This window comes from Pseudophryne corroboree, chromosome 3 (assembly GCF_028390025.1).
Source record: "Pseudophryne corroboree isolate aPseCor3 chromosome 3, aPseCor3.hap2, whole genome shotgun sequence".
Classification (NCBI taxonomy): domain Eukaryota; kingdom Metazoa; phylum Chordata; class Amphibia; order Anura; family Myobatrachidae; genus Pseudophryne; species Pseudophryne corroboree.
The window spans coordinates 431,981,968-432,005,856 of record NC_086446.1 but is presented as its reverse complement, the minus strand read 5'-3'; the positions used below and the strand labels follow the sequence as shown (position 1 = coordinate 432,005,856).

General features: G+C 43.0%; 2 long non-coding RNA genes across 2 annotated transcripts; both read left to right on the top strand.

The window, feature by feature from the left end:
- Window positions 1-1,232: 1,232 nt before the first annotated feature.
- Window positions 1,233-16,106, top strand: LOC135057864 (uncharacterized). The gene is made up of 4 exons (XR_010244424.1): window positions 1,233-1,316; window positions 8,401-8,547; window positions 14,280-14,325; window positions 16,045-16,106. It is a non-coding gene; the product is annotated as an uncharacterized LOC135057864 (long non-coding RNA).
- Window positions 16,107-17,842: 1,736 nt separating this feature from the next.
- Window positions 17,843-23,352, top strand: LOC135057863 (uncharacterized). The gene is made up of 3 exons (XR_010244423.1): window positions 17,843-17,951; window positions 18,051-18,104; window positions 23,187-23,352. It is a non-coding gene; the product is annotated as an uncharacterized LOC135057863 (long non-coding RNA).
- The last annotated feature ends 537 nt before the right edge of the window (window positions 23,353-23,889 follow it).

The window sequence follows — 23,889 nt, the reverse complement described above, 5'->3', positions numbered from 1 at the left end:
AGGGCGGGTATCTGACGTCAATTCCGGGACCTTCGTCGCAGCACAGAATAAATAACTACAGGGCTGATCTTGTTCTGCACAAAATGTGTTTGTACCCGCTCGGCTGCACAAGCGTTCGCACCCTTGCAAAGCGAAAATACACTCCCCCGTGGGTGGCGACTATGCGTTTGCACGGCTGCAAAAAGTAGCTAGCGAGCGAACAACTCGGAATGAGAGCCAATATACATTACTTCTTACAAAAGACGCAATAGACTTCTACTCATTTTTAGTTTTCCAGAATGTTGGAATTTATGATGTAATAATAAAAATCCTATTGTTAAAGATAATGGTGTTGCAGCACACATTGGGGGTAATTCCAAGTTGATCGCAGCAGGAAATTTTTTAGCAGTTGGGCAAAACCATGTGCACTGCAGGGGGAGCAGATATAACATTTGCAGAGAGAGTTAGATTTGGGTGGGTTATTATATTTCTGTGCAGGGTAAATACTGGCTGCTTTATTTTTACACAGCAAATTAGATTGCAGATTGAACACACCACACCCAAATCTAACTCTATCTGCACATGTTATATCTGCCTCCCCTGCAGTGCACATGGTTTTGCCCAGTTGCTAACAGAATTCCTGCTGCGATCAACTTGGAATTACCCCCATTGCTTTTATGTGGTGGTATTCATGGATTTACAGTACCAGTACCTTTTGTTTGGTCTTATTTTAAAAACGAATTAAACAAAAGGAAGAAATCAGTGAAATAATTTCAGATACTGAATGAGTAAAATAAAAGTCTGCACACCTAACGAAAGCCTGTAAGGTACTATAATCTTGTATCAACTTGTAAGTAACGGCATCTTTGCTCTGAGAACCGATGATAGAAACTGACAAACTGACAAATTTATGAGTATTTTATTTTATTTTTATTACACTGAAAACTGCAGAAAACTAGCAAATAACAAATATCTGCGTTTTTAAAACCACTGGTTAGTAAATATACTCATTATTGTGTCCTTTGCTGGAATGCTTGGTATAACTATGTTTTATATGCATGTACTGTATTTACTGTATGTACAGTATGTATGTACTGTATGTATGTATGTATGTATGTATGTATGTATGTATGTGAAAAGAAATATAAATGCAATGTACTTTCTGAGTCAACAATTCTGTCACAAGTACTGTGTATAAAAATAATTTGGGAGCATTTTCTTTGTTTTTTCAGGATTCACATACAATCGTTTGATGTTATTCATATCTCTGCACAACTTATACCCAATGTGGGAATAAATGTAATCATAAATACGGATCTGCTTCTCACTTACAAAGTGTAAGTATTTTTGATGCTCTACTATTTAAGTATAGTCAAATGGGATCTATAGTCCAAAATAAAGAAGGACTTTTTTATGTTCAATTAGTTGGAAAACCAGGCTGAAATGCCTTCCAATATTTAGTCTTATAGGCCCTACACACTGGCCGATATACTGAAAGATATGAACGATCTCGTTCATAAATGAACGAGAACTCGTTCATATCTTTCAGTGTGGAGACTCCAGCGATGAACGATGCGCGTCCCCGCGCTCGTTCATCGCTGGTCTCCTGTCGGCTGTGCATGCAGGCCAATATGGACGATCTCGTCCATATTTGCCTGCACTTCAATGCAGCCGGGTGACGGGGGGAGTGAAGAAACTTCACTCCCCCCTCACTGCCCCCCCCGCCGCCGGGTTGCTCGTCGGCCGTATCCGCCGTCGGGCAGCTCGGCCAGTGAGTAGGGCCCCATACTTTCCCCAAATAATTTGTAGAGATCTTCTTGTTGATCTAAGACCAGTTAGTCTTACATCTATAGTGGGGAAAGTACTGGACAGTATTCTAAGGGATAGTATTCAGAAGTCAATAAGGTCATTAAAATGAATCTACATGGATTTGTGAAGGACAGATCATGTTAAACCAACCTACTCAGCTTTTATGAAACAGTGATTGTGAACCTTGATCAGGGTAAGGAGGTGGATGTAGTCTTTTTAGACTTTGCCAGAGCTTTTGACACTGTACCACACATGTGACTTATCTATAAGCTGCAAGAAATAGGGCTAGGGAGCACTATATGCACTTGGGTCAAAAATTGGTTAGATAAAAGGGAACAGCGCATTGTGATTAATGGAGCATTTTCAAATTGAACTGAAGTGCTAAGTGGTGTGCCACAAGGGTCTGTACTAGGACCACTATTGTTCAACATTTTCATTAACAACAGAAACAGTGGCGTGCGGTGAGGCCAGTGGCTGGTGAGGCACTGCAGCGATAATGTCCACTGAGTTCCGTCGAAGACCCCCACCACCACTGCGGGACACTGCTGCCCGCGGGAGGGACAGCGGGACAGTCCCACAAAAACGGTACTGTCCCGTGAAAATCGGGAGAGTTGGGAGGTACAGTATGTCATAGTAAGCCAGAGACAGGCAGTAGTGGCGGTGTCGAAGGGGGACTGAGGTGCAGGGGCAAACATGTGTGTGTGTGTGTATGTGTATATATATACTTACATGCACTCAGCACTGCCAGGAAAGATAATCTACCTGCCAGGTGCCCTCCTTCAACAAAGGTAATATATCTGGTGTTAACAGGCGGCACTCCGGGCTTCTCACTCACAGAGCAGACAACCAGCAGGGTCAAGAAGGAGGGAGCTACTGTGGCTGAGCATGCACACCCAGCAGCTCCCTCTCAGACATTCTGGATGCAGAGAACTGCATAGTTCTCTGTTGTTCTGCAGTAGGCAGCGCCACGGTCGCGATTGTGATCGCGGTCACGCCTTTTGCTGAGACGGAGACACAGCTGTCTCCGTCTCAAAAATAAGGGGGGGGGGGGGGGCACTGATGGTGGAAGTGGGACTGGGGTCTCTGTGGAAGCACCGAGCACAGGGAACTTTTTCTCTGTACAGTTCCCTGACCAGCGGCTCCCTGTTTACCTGTTGCAGGGGGCGGGCTGCTGGAGGACGGGCAGCTGTATGTGCTGGGGTCTAGGCTGGAGGACGGGCTGCTGGACGAGCGGGCACTGGCAGGGACGGCGACATACAGACTCAAGTGTGGAGATTTCATATCCTTGGTGCCCGCTACTCCCCCCTACCCTTACCGAATCCTCTACTGCCCAATCACAGTGGCAGGGGCGTGCTTTCATATGGACTGAAAGCACGCCCCTGCCAAAGAGGCACTGATATTAGTGCCATTTATAGGGATTTTTTCAATGGCCTGTTTCTGCATGATGCTTGGCCCCGCCCCCCTCTTCCGGCCCTTTTACACAGACAGCAGGAGGCACCCCAGAGCGGTGCCTCCGAAACACTTTTAAAACGTTTTCACAGGAGAGAAATAATAAAAATAATGTAAAGGGTAAAGCAGATACTTATGACACAGAATGTGTGTCATAAGTGTCTTCTTTATATTATTTTAATCATTATGACAGGGGAGGCACTGCCTCCCCTGACTGCAACTCCCTGCACAGAAGATCTAGAAAGTATGGTGTCAATTTTTGCAGACGACACCAAATTGTGTAAAGTTATAAATACGGAGGGGGATGCTGAGTCTCCAGAACGACTTAGTTAAATTAGAAGCATGGGCAGCCAAATGGAGAATGCGCTTCAATACAGACAAGTATAAGGTAATGCACTGTGGTAGCAAGAACAAACATTACACCTACATACTAAATGGGGTAACATTAGGGAATTCTGTACTGGATAAGGACTTAGGTGTTCACATAGATAGCAAACTAAGCAGCAGTACCCAAAGTAGGATTGCAGCAAAGAAGGCTAATAAGATATTAGCATGCATAAAACGGCGAATTGATGCAAGGGGCGAGAGTGTTATACTCCCATTATATAAATCACTAGTGAGGCCACATCTTGAATACTGTGTGCAATTTTGGCCACCATACTACAAAAAGGATATTCTGGAGCTAGAAAAGGTTCAGAGGAGGGCGACCAAACTAATTAAGGGCATGGAGATGCTAGAATACGAGGAAAGGCTTGCATGGCTAGGCATGTTTACATTGGAAAAGAGGAGACTAAGATGGGACATGATCAACATCTACAAATATATAAGGGGACAATACACATAGCTTGCGCGGGACCTGTTTTTGGTAAGATCAGCACAGAGGACACGTGGGAACTTGCTTAGGTTAGAGGAGAGGAGATTCCGCACAAAGCGGCGTAAAGGTTTTTTCTGAGTAAGGACAATACGTGTTTGGAATTCCCTGCCAGAGGGATTCAATCAACACCTTTAAGAATGGGTTAGATAAATTCCTAATGGATAAGGATATCCAGGGTTATGGTGCACAGTCGCACACTATAGTTACTATGAAAAGAGAAATAAAACACAACAGCTGACATCAGCATCAGACAAAACTTAGACCAAAATAATCCTGCATAGGAGACCACAAATAGGTTGAACTTGATGGCCAAATTGTCTTTTTTCAACCTTAGAAACTATTTATTTATTTATTAACAGTTTCTTATATAGCGCAACATATTCCGTTGCGCTTTACAATTAGAACAACAGTAATAGAACAAAACTGGGTAAAAACAGACAGACAGAGGTAGGAAGGCCCTGCTCGCAAGCTTACAATCTATAGGGAAATAGGCATAGATACACAAGGATAGATATTACCTACTGCATAATGGTCCACCAGATTGCTAGGTTCTCAATGGGTTGTATGATGATACCCCACAAAGTTATCCAAGTGTCAGGAGGGTGTGAGACTAAAGAAAGACAAGATATGTGATGTTATGAATACTCTATAGAGGATGTAATTAGATAGGGAAGCACTGAAGGTTATGTGGGTGGGTCTGGAATTTGATAGGCTTGTCTGAAGAGGTGAGTTTTCAGGGAACATTTAAAGGTTTGGAGGCTAGAGGCGAGTCTTACTGTGCGTGGGAGGGTATTCCACAGAGTGGGTGAAGCCCGGATAAAGTCCTGTAATTTTGAGTGTGAACAAGTAATGCGGGTGGATGAGAGACGTAGATCTTGTGCAGAGCGGAGAGGTCGGGTAGGGAGATATTTTGAGATGAGTGAAGAGATGTATGTTGGTGCAGTTTGTTAATAGCCTTGTATGTGAGTAAAAGTATTTTATATTTAATACGGTAGAATACCGGTAACCAATGGAGGGACTGACAGAGCGGATCTGCAGACGATGAACGTCTGGCAAGGAAGATTAGCCTGGCAGCTGCATTCAAAATGTATTGTAGTGGTGAGAGCCTATGTTTGGGAAGACCGGTCAGGAGACTATTACAATAATCAATGCGGGAGATAATGTGAGCATGGATTAGAGTTTTTGCTGTGTCTTGTGTAAGATAAGGGCGTATTTTGGATATGTTTCTTAGATGTATGTAACATGATCTTGAGACAGATTGAATGTGGGTAACAAAGGACAGTTCAGAGTCAAGAATGACACCTAGGCAGCGAGCTTGTGGGGTAGGGGTGATTGCAGAGTTCTCAACAGTGATAGAGATATCAGGTTGGAAACTACTATTGGCCGGTGGAAATATAATTAATTCTGTTTTGGAAAAATTAAGTTTGAGGTGGCGAGATGTCATCCAAGATGAAATGGCAGAAAGGCATTCAGTGACACGGCCCAATACAGATGGTGACAAATCAGGGGAGGATAGGTAGATTTGAGTATCATCCGCATACAGATGGTACTGAAATCCGAAAGAGTTGATTAGTTTGCCAAGAGATGTGGTATAGATAGAGAAAAGCAGAGGACCTAGGACTGAGCCTTGCGGTACTCCAATTGAGAGAGGTAGCGAAGGAGAGGTGGAATCAGAGAAATGAACACTGAAGGAGCGATTAGATAGGTAGGATGAGAACCAAGAAAGGGCTGTGTCCTGAATACCTAGGGATTGTAGTGTTATGAGAAGAGAGTGGTCAACAGTGTCAAAAGCAGCAGAGAGATCAAGGAGAATAAGTAGAGAGAAATGTCCTTTAGATTTAGCAGTGACCAAATCATTCACTACCTTAGTCAGTGCTGTCTCTGTGGAGTGTTGGGCACGAAATCTTGACTGAAGTGGGTCCAGTAGGCTGTGTGAGTTAAGAAAGTGTTTAGGCGAGTGTAGGCAAGTCTCTCCAGTAGCTTGGAGGGGCATGGGAGCTGAGAGATGGGACGGTAGTTAGAGAGAGAGTTCGGGTCAGAGTTTTGTTTTTTCAGAATGGGAGTAATCACTGCATGCTTGTATAGAGAAGGAAAGATACCAGTAGACAGGGAGAGATTACAGATTTTCATTAAGGTTGGGATGAGCACAGTAGACAGAGCTTTACTAATTTGTGAGGGTATAGAGTCAAGGGGAGAGGTATTAGAGTAGGCAGATGAAATAGTGCAGATACTTAATCTTCATTTATAGGATCAAAGGAAGAGAAGGTGTTAGAGGGTTCAGGCAGGGAATTGAGCAGGTCACTTGCTGTGGAAGAGCATACCATTTCATTTCGGATCTTGTCAATCTTGTCCTTGAAATAGGAAGCAAGATCTTCCGCACAGACAGTGGCTGGTGGGTTAGGTGAGGGAGGTACAAGAAGTGATTTAAATGTATTAAAAAGTCGCTTGGGGTTAGAGGCTTGAGCAGAGATGAGAGATTGAAAATATGTTTGTTTGGCAGTGTCCAGAGCAGTACGATAAGAGTGGTAGGTGGTCTTATATGTGAGAAAGTCACTTGAACTACGAGATTTACGCCACTGGCGTTCAACTTTACGTGAGAGTTTTTGTAAGTGTCTAGTGTATTTAGAGTGCCACGGTTGACATCTAAGTCTACGTGGAGTGTGATGGGTTGCTGGAGCCACTTCATCAAGTGCTGTTACTAGAGTTTGGTTAAGGTGTGACACAGCAGTCTCTGGAGAGGTGAATGTAGAAATTGGTGAAAGCAGTGGTTGCAGAGAGGTAGATAGTTGTTGAAAATTAATAGCGTTAATATTTCTGCGGGTAAGAGGTGTCCTTGTAGACTTTAGGGACATGGAGTTTGAAGTAATGGAGGAGAGCATGCATGTGATAAGGTTGTGATCTGAGAGAGGGAAAGGAGTGTTAGTGAGTTCAGAAACAGAGCATAGTCTGGTGAATACAAGATCCAGGCAGTGGCCCTCCTGATGAGTAGGGGAGTCAGTCCATTGCGAGAGGCCAAGAGAGGAGGTTAGAGAGAGTAGTTTAGAGGCATGGGGAGATTGTGGACTGTCAATAGAGAGATTGAAATCACCCATAATGATGGTGGAGATGTCAGAGGATAGAAAGTGAGGGAGCCATGCAGAAAATTCTTCCAGAAACTTTTTGGGTTGCCCAGGTGGGCGATACTTACAGTGACGTGCGGTGGGGTGAGGCAGGTGAGGCAGAGCCTTTCCTGTCATACTAACATTTGTGCCAGAGTTTTGACTGCATAAGGTATATGAAAAATACAAAAAATATGTTTGAAATATCTTCTTTGCATTATTCTAGTAATTTTTATAGCCAAAACTCTGGAGTAAAAAGTCTATGGCAGGTGAGGCAGTGCCTCACCTGGCTAACTTTTCCGCACATCTCTGATTAAAACTCACCAAATTTCCAGCAGTTTATATTGCTGCACCTGTGTATAATGCCCAGATGTACGTTTTGGCTCATATATTGCATGTAAATCTGGTTCTGGTGCTAGTCAGTGCCTCCTGAGATATTTAGCTCACCGCACGTCCCTGGGCCGCGATAGATAGCTGCAACACGTAGAGAGAAAGGGGTGAAAATCCTAATAGAGTGTACTATGTTAATATGTTACTATGCTACTATGAATTAAACAGTGGGACTCCTGTTTGTCATTGGGCCTAATCCATAAGTGCAAATGGTAATTGCATTTGCAGCTGCAATTTCGTTTGCAGCAGATTTGTGAGAATATGCTAATAACTCAGGCCCCAACTTGTGTACAGAGACACCTACCATCAGAATCTCCCATCCACCGCTTCCGTCTGAAAGCTGGAACAGAGGTTGCACCATGGACCATCTAAGCAACCCTACACTATCTCAGAGTGTGTGTCACAGCTAAGATATAGTGGCTTCTCCAACTGCAAACAAATCTGCAGTGATACACTAGGACACGCCCACAAAATGGTCCCGCTACGCCTGCATTTTGCTAACCACTCCTTGCTACCTTCTTCAAATACTGACTAGCTGTCACTCACAATGCAAATAAATCCTCTCTGAATGTGCCGTCACTAAACTATTGCCGCATGTGTGCAGTACTGCTTGGGTGCATATGCAGCAGCAAAACATCGCTCCTCTTCATCTGCAATCGTCATTGCATACACCGACGAATCAGGCCCATTGTCTCCGGTCCACCATGTCTGGTGTAGCATAATTTTGTGAGGCTTTATGTACGGATGGCAAATCCACTTTAATAAGTAGTTCAATTTATTTCCATCTAACATGTTTTTTAGAGGCCACAATGTAACCAACATAAGAATGCTGGCAGATGTAATTTCGGTGGTGCAGATTGTGCAGGATTTTTCTGGTAACCCAAAACTGAGCATAAGCTCTTGTGACACAAAAATACAAGATTTTCAGGTCTTCCAGGAGACTGATGGGTAAGTACATATGTATTATCCAAATTCTGCCAGTAGTAAATGTGAGTAAATGTAAATGTGTCAGCTGCAATTTCCAAATAATCCCAAGAATACCTACAGGGCATTGCAGGGGTGTTGCTACATTCTCAAAAGAATAAAGTCGGTCCATTACCAAGCTTATGGCATTCTATGCATGGAGGCAGTCAATTTGCCGGCTCTCGAGATCCCAGCGGTCAGGATACCAACGTCGGAATCTCGACAACCGGTGAAACGCGGGTGGTCAGAATACTGACCGCTGCCCGGAATCCTCACTCAGGTGGAGACACGCTGCGCTCGCCGCCGATGTTCCGGCTGTTGGGATTTCAGCATTGGTCTATTGAACGCCAGGATCCCAACAGCTGGCATCCTCATACTGATGCCTTTATGCACATGACATAAGTTATACTTGAACACTAATAACATAAAACAAAATTATATCTACACACAACACAACAAAATTAGAGATGTGCGGCGGGCACTTTTCTTGTTATATGTTTTGGTTTTGGCTCTGGTTCCATGCTCGTGTTTTGGATCTGGATTGGTTTTGCCAAAACCACCCTTTCGTGTTTTGGTTTTGGATCTGGATGATTTTTGAAAAAAAAACATAAAAACAGCTAAAATCACAGAATTTGCTGGTAATTTTGATCCTACGGTATTATTAACCTCAATAACATTCATTTCCACTCATTTCCAGTCTATTCTGAACATCTCACACCTCACAATATTGGGGGTCCTTCCGAGTTGATCGCTCACTAGCAGTTTTTAGCAGCCGTGCAAACGCTATGCTGCCATCCACAGGGAGTGTATTTTAGCTTAGCAGAAGTGCGAACGGTTGTATCGCAGAGCGCCTGCAAACATTTTTGGTGTAGTTTCAGAGTAGCTCAAAACCTACTCAGCGCTTGCGATCACTTCAGTCTATTCAGTTCCGGATTTGACGTCACATACCCGCTCAGCGTTCAGTTGCCACCCAGAAATGCCCACTTCATGACAATCACTCTGTGGCCACCAGTGCGACTGAAATGCATCGCTAGACCCTGTGCAAAATTGCATCGTTCGATTGCTGTGCTGCGAACAAATGCAGCTAGTGATCAACTCGGAATGACCCCCACAGTTTTAGGCCAAAAGGTTCCACCGAGGTGGCTGTATGACTAAGCTAAGTGACATAAGTGTGCGGCACAAATACCTGGCCCATCTAGGAGTGGCACTGCAGTGTCAGACAGGATGGCACTATTCAAAAACTAGTCCCCAAACAGCACATCATGCAAAGAAGAAAAAGAGGTGCAATGAGGTAGCTGTATGACTAAGCTAAGCGACAGAAGTGTGCGGCACAAACAACTGGCCCATCTAGGAGTGGCACTGCAGTGGCAGACAGGATGGCACTTAAAAAAACTAGTCCCCAAACAGCACATCATGCAAAGAAGTAAAAGAGGTGCACCAAAGTCGCTGTATGGCTAAGTTAAGCGACACAAGTGTGCGGCACAAACACCTGGCCCATCTAGGAGTGGCACTGCAGCGGCAGACAGGATGGCACTCAAAAAAATAGGCCCCAAACAGCACATCATGCAAAGAAGTAAAAGAGGTTCAATGAGGTAGCTGTATGACTAAGCTAAGCGACACAAGTGTGCAGCACAAACACCTGGCCCATCTAGGAGTGGCATTGCAGTGGCAGACAGGATGGCACTTAAAAAAAGTCCCCAAACAGCACATCATGCAAAGAAGTAAAAGAGGTTCAATGAGGTAGCTGTATGGCGGCACAAACACCTGGCCTGTCTAGAGTTGGCACTGCAGTCCCACTGCACTAATGACGGATACCAGATGCATGTCTAACACCAACATAGCTGTCAAGGCCTCAGTTATCCACTTTGCAATGCAACAGGATGACAGCTGTCATATTTCATCTTCCTGTTGGACATTCATATGCTTAGTTGAAGTAGTCTTCCAACTTCCTCTCTGGGATGACGATCGACTCCCAGTAGCAACAACAGCAGTGACATCAGCAGCAGTAGGCAGAAGTGGTTCTTGATCTTTCCCTATTTTATCCTCCAAATTTTTGTTCTCCATTATTTTTCTGGAGTTATATAACAAAATGCATCAAAAGAGTGCGTATCTCTACACCACACAGTGCAAACCTTATAAAAATTATTTGGATTAAATATTAATAATCCCTTTATTTAGCGTAAATAATATACAGCACAGGACAGCACCACTGAATTTATATGGCAGCACCACTGGACTGGACTTATATGGCAGTACCACTGGACTGTATTTATACGCCAGTACCACTGGATTTATACAGTAGTACCACTGGACATATACGGCAGTATCACTGGACATGTACGGCAGCATCACTGGACTTATACGTCAGTATCACTGGACTTATATGGCAGTATCACTGGACTTATACGGCAGCATCACTGGACTTATACGGCAGCATCACTGGACATATACGGCAGTATCACTGGGTTTTATACGGCAGCATCACTGCACTTATACGGCAATATCACTGGACTTATACGGCAGTAACACTGGACTTATACGGCAGTATCACTGGATCTATATGCAGTATCACTGGAATGGATTTATACAGCAGTACCACTGGACATATATGGCATTATCACTGGACTTATACGGCAGTATCACTGGACTGGATTTACACACCAGTACCACTGGATTTATTTACGGCAGTACCACTGGACATATATCGCAGTATTACAGGAGTTATATTGCAGTACCAATGGCCATATACGGCAGTATCACTGGACTGGATTTATACACCAGTACCACTGGATTTATACGACAGTACCACTGGACATATACAGCAGTATCACTAGAATTATATGGCAGTACCACTGGACATATATGGCAGTATCACTGGATTTATACGGCAATATCACTGGATTTATACAGCAGTATCAGTGGATTTATATGGCAGTATCAGTGGATTTATACGCCAGTATCACTGGAATTATATGGCAGAATCACTGAAATTATACGGTAGTATCACTGGAATTATATGGCAGTACCACTGGACTGGGTTTATACGGCAGTATCACTGGACTGGTTTTATACAGCAGTATCACTGGACTGGATTTATACAGCAGTATCACTGGACTTTTACGTCAGTACCACTGGAATTATACGGCAGTATCACTGGAATTATACAGCAGTATCACTAGACTTATATGTAAGTACCACTGGACTGGATTTATATGGAATTATCAGTGGACATATTCACCAGTACCACTGGAATTATACGGCAGTATCACTGGAATTATACGGCAGTACCACTGGACTGGATTTATATGCAGTATCACTGGATTTATATGTCAGTACCACTGTATTTAAACGCCAGTACCACTGTATTTATACAGCAGTTTCACTGGATTTATACGCCAGTACCACTGGATTTATACGCCAGTACCACTGGACATATACGGCAGTATCACTGGATTTATACGCCAGTACCACTGGACATATATGGCAGTATCACTGGAATTATATGGCAGTACCACTGGACATATATGGCAGTATAAATGGAATTATATAGCAGTACCACTGGACATATACGGCAGTATCACTGGATTTATATGGCAGTATCACTGGATTTATACGACAGTACCACTGGACATATATGGCAGTATCAATGTAATTATATGGCAGTCCCACTGGACATATACGGCAGTATCACTGGATTTATACGGCAGTATCACTGGATTTATTCGGCAGTACCACTGGACATATACGGCAGTATCACTGGACATATACGGCAGTATTACTGGGCATACAGTATACGGCCGTATCACTGGAATTATATGGCACTACCACTGGACATATAAGGCAGTATCACTGGAATTATATGGCAGTATCCCTGGACATATACGGCAGTATCAGTGGATTTATATGGCAGTACCGCTGGACAAATACGGCAGTATCACTGGACATATACGGCAGCACAGGGACACCACCACTGGACTGATGCAGGACAACACAGCACCACTACAATGGACTGGACTTATACAGCAGCACTGGACATATGGCAGCAGTGGACACCACCACTGTGACTGGAAGGATGCAGCTCAAGACACTACCACTGTACTGATGCAGTACAACACAGCACCACTGCAATGGACTGGAGTTATACAGTAGCACTGGATATATGGCAGCAGAGGACACCACCATTGTGACTGGACTGATGCAGCACAATACACCACCACTGAACCGATGCAGCACAACACAGCACCACTGGACTGGACTTATACATCAGCACTGGACATATGGCAGCAGAGGACACCAGCACTGTGACTGGACTGATGCAGCACAAGACACTACCACTGTACTCATGCATGACACTGAGGACGGAGACATGTCCTCTCGCTATACTCTCCAATGCGGAGTGAAAATGGCGGCGACGCACGGCTCCTTTTATGGAATCCAAACCCTGCGAGAATCCGACAATGGGGTGATGACGTTTTGCCTTTTTCTGGTTTCCGAGTCAGGCTCGGGTTTTCACCGGGCTCGGGTAGTGAAGTTCGGGGGGGTTCGGATCTCAGGGAAATGAACCTGCTCATCTTTAAACAAAACATAACATGAACCGATTGTACCACATCATGCACTATAAACGCAAGTTTAAAAAGGCACAGGAACTGTGATAAGGACCCGGGGACTGTGCATCTGGTGAGAGACGGAAAGTCTATTTTTTTTTTTATTCTTGCCACATCTATGGAATTCCAAAATATGAGGGTAGGTGAGCGTAAGCAATGTGATTTGGACTCTGGAGGCTATGGGGACTCAGTATAAAATGCAGCAATTGAAGAATGGCGAGAGCAGAAGATCATTTACACAGTGGTGCAGGACAATGATGCAGAAGACTGCTCCCAAATTGAGGAATCAAAATATACAATAATGCACTCAACAACACATAAATCACAATATAATCTTCATACCAAAGAATGGGAAAAAAAAATCTAATCTGTAAACTTGTCTTTGGATCCTTCTGCGATGGTGATCTACAGTATCCCTCAACAGTGACCATGAAATTATATTTGAAAATAACGAAAATTATATGGTGTGAGCGTAAGGGTTAAAATCAGATCAGATGTATTGATAGCAGAAATAAATATTCAAAAAGCACCATTCCAGAAAATATCTGAATAGGAGTTTACACAGGTTGAGTATCCCATATCCAAATATTCCAAAATACGGAATATTCCGAAATACGGATATTTTGAGGTGAGACTGAGATAGTGAAACCTTTGTTTTCTGATCAATGTACACAAACGTTGCTTAATGCACAACGTTATTAAAGATATTGGCTAAAATGACCTTCAGGCTGCATGTATAAGGTGTATATGAAACATAAATGAATTGTGTGAATGTGCTTAGATGTGGGTCCCATCGCCATGATATCTTATTATGGGTAGCAATTATTGAATTGTCTATCCTCCTCTTCCTGGTGTGAATTCCACACTCAAGCAAATGATTACACAACACACAATCATTTTATAGTATCTATGAATAATAATAATAATAATAATTGGATAATAGATTGGTGTCAATGCCCAACATGTGTCATCCATTTAGGACTTCACGATGAAGCACTATAAAGCATTACTTCATCTTAGAAATATCTGTGGAACATATTACATGTAGATACAATAATGTTTTCATGAAGGAAGGAAGAAGCATCTCACAATTATCTTATTTCTAATATCTAGCCTAGAACAGATGAGAAACCTAATAACAATCGCCCTGAATCATAAGGTAAGTAAAGTACAGTACCTGGACTCTGTGACTGTATGATGGGATACTGTATGTGCAATAGTAGTAATACTTAAATGTTTAACTATAGTAAACAAATTGACAATCTTTTGCTAGCAACCTTTGCTTTTTTTTTACTTATTTACCACCACATATTCAGATTCTATGTCAAAGTAAAGAAGGAAACAGTTACAGTAGCAAAAAGAGAGGAATATGGCTAGTAGTACCATTATACTATTTGGGAACATAAATAAAAATATACTGAATGCTGTGGAATGATTTTTGAACAATATAAAACATAACCTACTGTATGAATCTCCACCTACCCACAGTCTTTAGACCCAAAGAAAGGTGCGGGAAGGTGTGAGTTTGATCCCGCAAATAAACTTGCACCCTATTATATCTGGTCCAAAAGGGTTTCAAACGATTTAAATTTTGGAAATTTCATATAACAATAAAGATTTTAAAAACATGTTTAAATGAGGACTGGTAAGTCATTGTCATTGATGGAAAGTTTGTTTGTGATAAGCTTCATAATTACACAGTCATGGCAGGATGCTACATGTGAGTTAAGGTGTGTACACACGGTGCAAGCCTTGCTATGCCCGATTTTGACTATGCGATTTCCCTTGAACTCTTCCAGAGCCCAGAGAGTACAGATTTTGACTATCTGTGCTTGAGAATTTGTCTATGTGCAGTTTTGTGTAAGTGCCAATTTTGACTATACTTTGTACTAGATTGTACACTAGATAGTCAAGACTGACTTGCCTGCAGTCTATCTAGCCTTACGATACCGATCCCACGGGAGCGTGCATCGGGATCGGGATCTAATCGGTATCGCAAGCTGCCTAACACCTTGAGATATGCACTAACTTTTCATAAGATTTTGACTACATAGTCAAAATCGTAAAGATTTATCTCACCGTGTGTACACACCTTTAGGCAGTATGAGTATACTGTAGGTACTTACCCTGGTGGCAGTGGAGTATGCGGATTTAGGGACTATACATATTAATGTTGAACCTTGTGGCGACTAACATATAAAGTGGTGATTGGCTTTAACTCTTTCAGAGCTTCTTACACCAAATTCACTGAAAGACCATCTTAGCCCATGAGTGCAAGCTCTTTCTCAGAGTAATTGATGCAAATAGCATGCTCACATATTCCATTTTGTAAATTACCTTTATTGTCCAAGACTAGACAAGAAAGTTAAAGATATCGCTCAGAAAGGCTATTCTGATGGATATCTTTTACTATCTTATCTAGTGTGTACACTAAATTTTGTTAACGATGCGCACTCTCGCGCATCGTTAACAACCCCCTCCCGCACCTGAACAATCCAGCCGAGGGGTGGACCTCGTTAATGAGAGCTACAGCATGACCCCCGCTCTTCCCATCACTTCCCCCGCCGCCACTCCCTTCACGCCGGCATCGGCAAGTGTGTATGCACTTGCCGATGCTGTTATCCCGCTGGGTGTCCACCGCAGCCATTATCGCCAGGTACACACATCGGCTAGCGTGTACCCAGCTTTAGTCAGTGTGGGTAACAAATAAGCAATTTCTTCTCTAGAGGAATTTCTTGAGATAACAAAGGAAAGATAGGGCATTGTAATTTGCCCTTTATTGCAACATATACACAATTATATTTAAGATTTCCACGGATATTGATTACAGCAATACTGTAGCTTGGTAAAATTACTATACCATTTATTCCATCCGCAGCTCTGCCTGATCTCCACCAGCATCCTCCTGGGCATTAATGTTCAGCTGGGTGAATTTGCATGTAAGTACTTGAATGGCAGCTCACTTTACATATCTTGGACTTACATTAGGACTTTCCACTGTTACTCTTAGATTATAGTGACACAGTTAAATATAGCATTTAACAATAACTGTATATACAATGCTTTGAAAACCCCTTCATTAATTCAGACGTTGCCATTTTTCTCCCTATTTGAGCCTTATGTAAATCTGGTAAATCTGCCCCACCTGCAGTGAAACATGGTTTTCCCATTAGTGTGCTTTTTTTGGATTGCTAACAAACCTGAATAAGACCCATTGCTCTGTAATTAAACAGAGCCTACATTTTACAAGTAGTAACAATTTTGTTATTTTACAAATTGTATTTCACATTTTTAGCAACTATAATATTGTTGCTGTTTTTTGTTTCATTTTTTTTATGTGCTTTCATTTCCAAGGCTTCATTCATTTACGAAACCATCTCCAAATCCGGCATTTTCTATCCAGCTCTCCTATAGTAACAGACCAGCATATTGAATTTGGGGTTAATGTAAGTAATAAATACTGTTTATCAGGTGTAAAGCCAATTGCCAGCTCTCACCAGGGAACATTCAAATCTACTATTTGTGCTTATTAATAGCACTTACACACTGATACTGGAGTTACATAAAAAAAAACAAAGCTTTACACATGTGAAAACACATCTTAATACTATATATTTCACAAGCATCCAATAAGCATTCAGTATGAGAATCACATGCTGTTGATATTTGCTGGACACATGAGTTCAGTGTCGGACTGGGGCATGTAGGGCCCTCTGGGGGAATGCAGTAGTAGGGGCCCATGTTAGGGGTGTGGCCAGTCTGCAGAGGGGGTGTGGCCAGCCACCTCATTGGTTTGACTAAACATTAGAGAGTGCAACGTCTGGGCCCCTTCATAAATATATACAGTAAATTCAGCTGCTGCATGCATGATAATGTATCAGATTATTAGCAGCAATGCACTGTAGAAAATACACCATAGTACAGTATAAGGTAACATATGTATAATGTATAATTCAAGTGCACAGTCTGGAACCTGATCCTTAGAGCAGGAGGTGGGGCCCCAGGAAGAGGGGCCCACCGGTGGTTTCCCCTGTACCCCTGTGGGCCAGTCCAAGCCTGCATGAGTTTGCATACGGATACTGTGCGCGAGCAGTTTGTACCGCTGTTTTGGAGAATTGACTAGAAATGTACATAGGCCCCTCACTCTGTAACTGGTCACAGGAAACACTTTTACAGAGAAGCTTATTCTAACTTCTGTTCTGCTTCCTTTTTCCAACCACCACACAATTGCAACAATCTTACCCATGCACGCGCAACAAGCTTTGTCTTACGCATTGCTTTTTCCCAAGCAGGACTCTCTACACATCCATTTGATTGCCCCGATTTATCAAGCCTTGGAGAGTGATAAATTGCACAGTGATAAATTGCTAACCAATCAGCTCTTGCCAAGTCACAGGCTGTATTTGAAAAATGACAGTTAGGAGCTGATTGGTTGGTACTTTATCACCGTGCAATTTATCACTCTCTAAGGCTTGATAAATCTGGGCCAATTTCTCAACACTTTTCACTTTGCATAAAATGTCATTTAATAAATATTAATAATAAGGCTAATAATAACAACAATGAAAATTCTTCCCAATATTTCTGTTCTCTGGACAGGTGGAGTATTATTTGCTAGGAAACATTCTAGATATGTCAGTTCATACAGAGTGCCTTGCTCTACCTGTGCAAACCAGAGAAGTTAGTCCGATGTACAAGCTATTGCTCCATCAAGATACATTTAATGCCGCGTTCTCTGCCATGGAATGGGCGGGTGCGTTCAACTTGGATATTACTGGGGAAACGGTAACATCTTTTGCTGCAATAAATTTCTGTGTGTTCTATAGTATATGTAAATTACAACCACTGCAGTCAGTTTGATAATGATGTCTTTGTCTTCTGCAGGATGGAGGAATCAACCTCCTAACAACTGAGACACTGAAGTCAATAAGCCCAGATGTAAGCATGTAAACAAACTATATTAATGGAGACCAGGGGTGTAACCAGAACTTGTGGGCCCTATAGCAACATATTGGGGGAGATTCAAATGTTTGAAAAGTCAGTTTGGAGTCTGTTTTTTCCTATCTAATAGACAGGAAATAGCAGACACCCAACCGACTTTTCAAACATTTGAATCTCCCCCATTGAATGGGCTCCTGTCCCAATGCTTCTTGCAGTGCCAGATTAATGTGCACTTGGGCCTGGAGCTGAAATATAGGAAAGGCCTATTGTGTACCGCTGCAGCAGATTGGATTAAGAAGAGGGGAGCAGGGGATATGCCTCAGCGCCCGTTAGTTACATTACACCGCACAGTAGTGTCCGAGACACGTTACACCGCACAGCAACGTCCGATAGTTATATTACACCGCACAGTAGTGTCCGAATCACATGACACCGCACGGCAGCATCTGATAGTTACATTACACCGTACGGTAGCATCTGCTAGTTACATTACACCACACGGTAGTGTCCGAGACACGTTACACCGCACAGCAACGTCCGATAGTTATATTACACCGCACAGTAGTGTCCGAATCACATTACACGGCATAGTAGTGTCTGATAGTCACATTACACTGCATGGCAGCGTCTGATAGTCACATTACACCGCGCAGAGGCGTCCGATAGTTACATTACACCGCATGGCAGCGTCCGATAGTTACATTACACCACACGGCAGCGTTCGCAAGTTACATTACACCGCACGGCAGCGTCCGATAGTCACATTACACCGCGCGGCAGCGTCCGATAGTTACATTACACCACATGGCAGCGTCCGATAGTTACATTACACCACACGGCAGCGTTCGCAAGTTACATTGCATCGCACGGCAGTGTCCGATAGTCACATTACACCGCACGGCAGATTCCGATAGTCACATTACACCACACGGCAGCGTCTGATAGTCACATTACACCGCACGGCAGCGTCTGATAGTCACATTACACCGCACGGCAGCGTCTGATAGTTACATTACACCGCACGGCAGCGTCTGATAGTTACATTACACCGCACGGCAGCGTCTGATAGTCACATTACACCACACGGCAGCGTCCGATAGTTACATTACACTGCATGGCAGCGTCCGATAGTTACATTACACCCCACGTCAGCGTCCGATAGTTACATTACACCGCACGGCAGAGTCCGATAGTTACATTACACCGCACGGCAGCGTACAATAGTTGCATTACACCGCACGGCAGCATCCGATAGTCCCATTACACCGCACGGCAGCGTCTGATAGTCACATTACACCGCACGGCAGCGTACAATAGTTACATTACACCGCACGGCAGCATCCGATAGTCACATTACACCATACATCAGCGTCCGACAGTTACATTACACCACTCAGTAGTGTCCTAGTCACATTACACTACACGGCAGCGTCCGATAGTTACATTACACTGCACGGGAGTGTCCGATAGTTACATTACACCGAGCGGCAGCAGCCAATAGTTACATTACACTGCACGGCAGCGTCCGATAGTTACATTACACCGAGCGGCAGCAGCCAATAGTCACATTACACCGCAAGGTAGTGTCCAAATCACATTACACTACAAGGCAGTGTCCGATAGTTACATTACACCGCACAGCACCGTCCGATAGTTACAATACACCGCATGGCAGCGTCCGATAGTTACAATACACCGCACGGCAGCGGCCGATAGTTACAATACACCGCACAGTAGTGTCCGAGTCACATTACACTACACGGCAGTGTCCGATAGTTACATTACACCGCATGGCAGCGTCCGATAGTTACAATACACCGCACGGCAGCGGCCGATAGTTACAATACACTGCACAGTAGTGTCCGAGTCACATTACACTACAAGGCAGTGTCCGATAGTTACAATACACCGCACGGCAGTGTCCGATAGTTATATTACACCGCACGGCAGCGTCCGATAGTCACATTACACCACACGGCAGCGTCTGATAGTCACATTACACCACACGGCAGCGTCCGATAGTTACATTACACTGCACGGCAGTGTCCGATAGTTACATTACACCACACGGCAGCGTCTGATAGTCAAATTACACCGCAAGGTAGTGTCCATATACACACTGGCCGGAATTCAATTGATTATCATGCATGATGAATTAAAACAGTATGCCATTAAGGTCACAGAGCATGCACACATAACTTTAAGTGTGAGAAACTCCTGGGCATAGGGCTACAAAGCATATATTCCTTTGTACCTCAAACCGCAGCTGCAGAACATCTCACAGATCACACAGGCGGGGAGCACTGCACTGCAGTGTACTGTCCAGTGGGCGGGGCTTAGAACGACCCGGGGGTGTGGCTTCAGGCAACAGAGGCCAGGGCTCAGCACTGGAAGAACCAGGGGCCTGAGTAAGTTTATAAAGGTCCCCAAGAGACACAGCTTGGGATGGCATGTGAGAAGAACTTTGAGCAATCGTGGGCACAGCTGTAGATGCACCAGGAGGCGGAGCTTATCGCGATCTGGGGGAGGAGCTTATTTTGATCCTGGGTATGTGCTTCATTGGACAGTGACAGCTGCTGGCAGCTTCAGAGGGGATAGGCAGAGTTCTGTCTCTCCGTGACAGGAGTCGAGTGAGGGAATGCTATTGGTGATGACAGGAGAAAAGTTTTTTTTTTCCTGTCAACACTATCTGAACTGCAGGAGATCTGTGGGCCTATTTCCAGTGGGGGGCCTGGAGCTGCAGCTCCATCCGCCCCATCGTTAATCCGGCCCTGGCTTCTTGAGAGACACCTCCCTGCAGCAGTTACTAATTTTATGCCCCATAATAGTGCCCTAGTTTATTTTCTGAACCACAGTAGTGCCTTACCTAATGTTATGCCACATAGTAATGCCCTTGTTTATTTTATGAGACATCGTAGTTACCTAGTTTACATGACTTCACATTGTAGGGCTGCTAGTACACATTATGCCACACAGTACGCCCGCATAACATTATGACATACAGTGCCCCAGTTCATATTATGCTACATTACAGTATCCCCTGTTTATACTGTGCCACATTAAACTGCCCTCCAGTTCAAATTATGCCATGTTACAGTGGCCCAGTTCATATTATGCCACACTTTTCCATTCATATTGTGCTACATGAAAATGCCCCAGTTCTTATCATGTAACATTATAATGCCCTCCACATTACAATGAGCAGATTTAGATTATGCCACATTACAATGCTTTCCATGTCATATTGTGGCACATTACAATGGCATCCAGTTCAAATTATGCCACAATACAGCACCTACTTACCAGTATAAAATCCACTACACACTCCTCTCACTGAAAATGTTATGTCACATAATTCAGGCTGGGCAATGGATCAGACCCAATTGCTTAGCAGGCAAATCTGGGAAATTGCTATGGAACATTATATCCTGGGTTCATGCTCCCCTAAGCCTTTAGGCCCCATAGCAATGGCACCCCTTGCACCCACTATAGTTATGCCCATGATGGATACTTTAGTAGCTACAACTGTCTTTGCTGCATATGGCATGAGGGTACTCTTTACTCTATGCTTGCTGATTTGTTTTTGGTCAGGAATTAATTATGTATGTTGATGTCACTGTTTGGAAGCATTGTATGTGCTTTTGCAAAAATGACAGGCACATCTTCACACACACCCTCACTGTGTTATTATGTGGAATGGGCAAGGCTATTAAACTGATGGCAACATGGCCACTTTGTCTGCTGTGCATTTTTCCCATTCCATTTAGCCATGGAATCTCACAATCTTATGGTACATATTGAAACTTTTTATATTTACCTGTTAAACAATATGGCATTATTATCAGTTGGGGGAATATTTTTTATTTTATTTGACAAACTGCTAATTCACTCATGTGCATTGGAGACCCTAATCATTCACAGAAACACTTCTCTAAGTGTGCAAGCAGTGCAAACATGGCTATTATTAATCTGGCTGATACATATAACACCTCCTGCATTGAATGGAAAATGTTCCAAAATCAGACCCTATATATCAATATTCTCGATATCGATCAATTGCTGGTGTCCATCCCTAGTATAGCCCAGAAATCTGCACACCCCAACATTAGGATCACATAGCTCCCTCTTAATGCTGCTGTGCTTGGTGAGTATTTATGCAACCAACTATAAAACTAGGCTTTCTAGGCTTACCTTGTTCTTGAACCCTAGCATATCACCATGCTTCTTTATTTATTCTCCATTGGTCATTAACCCCATCCTTAATTCTTCCCTTCTTCTATTTCTTGCCTTACGGAGCAGATGAGCAGAAAAGTTGGATGTGAAGAAATTTTGGGATATGATCACAAACAATACGCTGCCTGTCAATGTCCCTCTGTGTCAGTGACTGGAAGTAGGTTTCAACCATTGTTGGTTTGCCACTTACAGTTAATGGTTTTGCCTTTGATGATGGAGATCCGATGGCTCTCCACCATCAATGGCTGTGAGGCAGAGATTTTATTTCTACCCAGAGCAGGGGGCTTAGCCCTTGCCCACTGGCATGCCTTTAGGCTGTGCAAACATTCCTGATTGGTACACTGCCAATGGTATGCTGTTGACTATTCCATGCTATCAATGTTAAGCACTGATGGCCCCATCAAAGCTGACCATCAATGGTTAACACACTGATGACCATCCCTAACTAGGAACATGGTACTGCCCCAAGATGACACAGCGCAGCAACTTGATCACAACCTATTACTTACAAAGGACCATAGGGTCTGGCATTCCCATCTTCTCCCTGTCTGCTGTACAATGTAAGAAATGTCAGGGCAACTGCTGTTAAATATTGCCCGCGTTATAAAAAAAATGTTCAGTTTAATCAGCATTAATAAATCCAATAATAAAGATGAGACCAATTAATTTATTTGACACACAACTGTTATTTTATCGATTAAGTTTAGTTGTTTGTTTTTTCAATCGATTTATTTAAAATAAGTAAGAAAGAAAAAAAAAAACTATGACAATATCTAGATTTGTCATTGTCCTTATTGATCATTTTAAATTCCAAAGGCAACAATATAACCTATTTTAATCTTCCAGATTCCAAAAATGTACCCTGAGAATTGTCCCATTATTATGAAAGTTGGGGTAAACAGGACCCCTCGTGTCACTCTACACAAGGGGAAGATTGTCCTTTTTGTGCAGCCTTCACTGGAGCTTATGGTGATCCTACCACATGACAGACCTCCTGACTCTTTCATCGTTCTACGTGCTGTAAGAGCAATACGATTACTATAAAATATATATCTCACTACCAGACAAATTGTCACATTTATTTACAGATATTGTACTTATTTTCATTTCTCAGGATGTTCAGATGAATATTCACATCAAAATGAAAGAAAATAGGCTAAAAACAGAGTCTGTGTTGCTCAGTAGGTGAGTAACTGATTCTTAAACAGAATGCTAACTCTCAACGTGTCACATAGAAAAATAAAGAGATTTCCATGTTAATGACATCCCCTCTGTTTCTAACAATTGTGTTTCGAGTATGCTGTCAAATATAATTAATGAAACTGAAAACATATACAGAGGGAATAGACTAATTTTAACTCACTGGCTCTTTCCTCAAAACCAATAAGATGTGTGAGCGAGAATAAAAAAAAAACCTTTTATGTATGTACAGAACTTTTTTTAATGAATTCCAGGGGCCCATCCATTTCAGTAGGATGAAACGAATGAGAAATGCGCTGTCTAATAATAAACAGATGCATTGAAGGTTGTATAGATGTGGGACAATAAC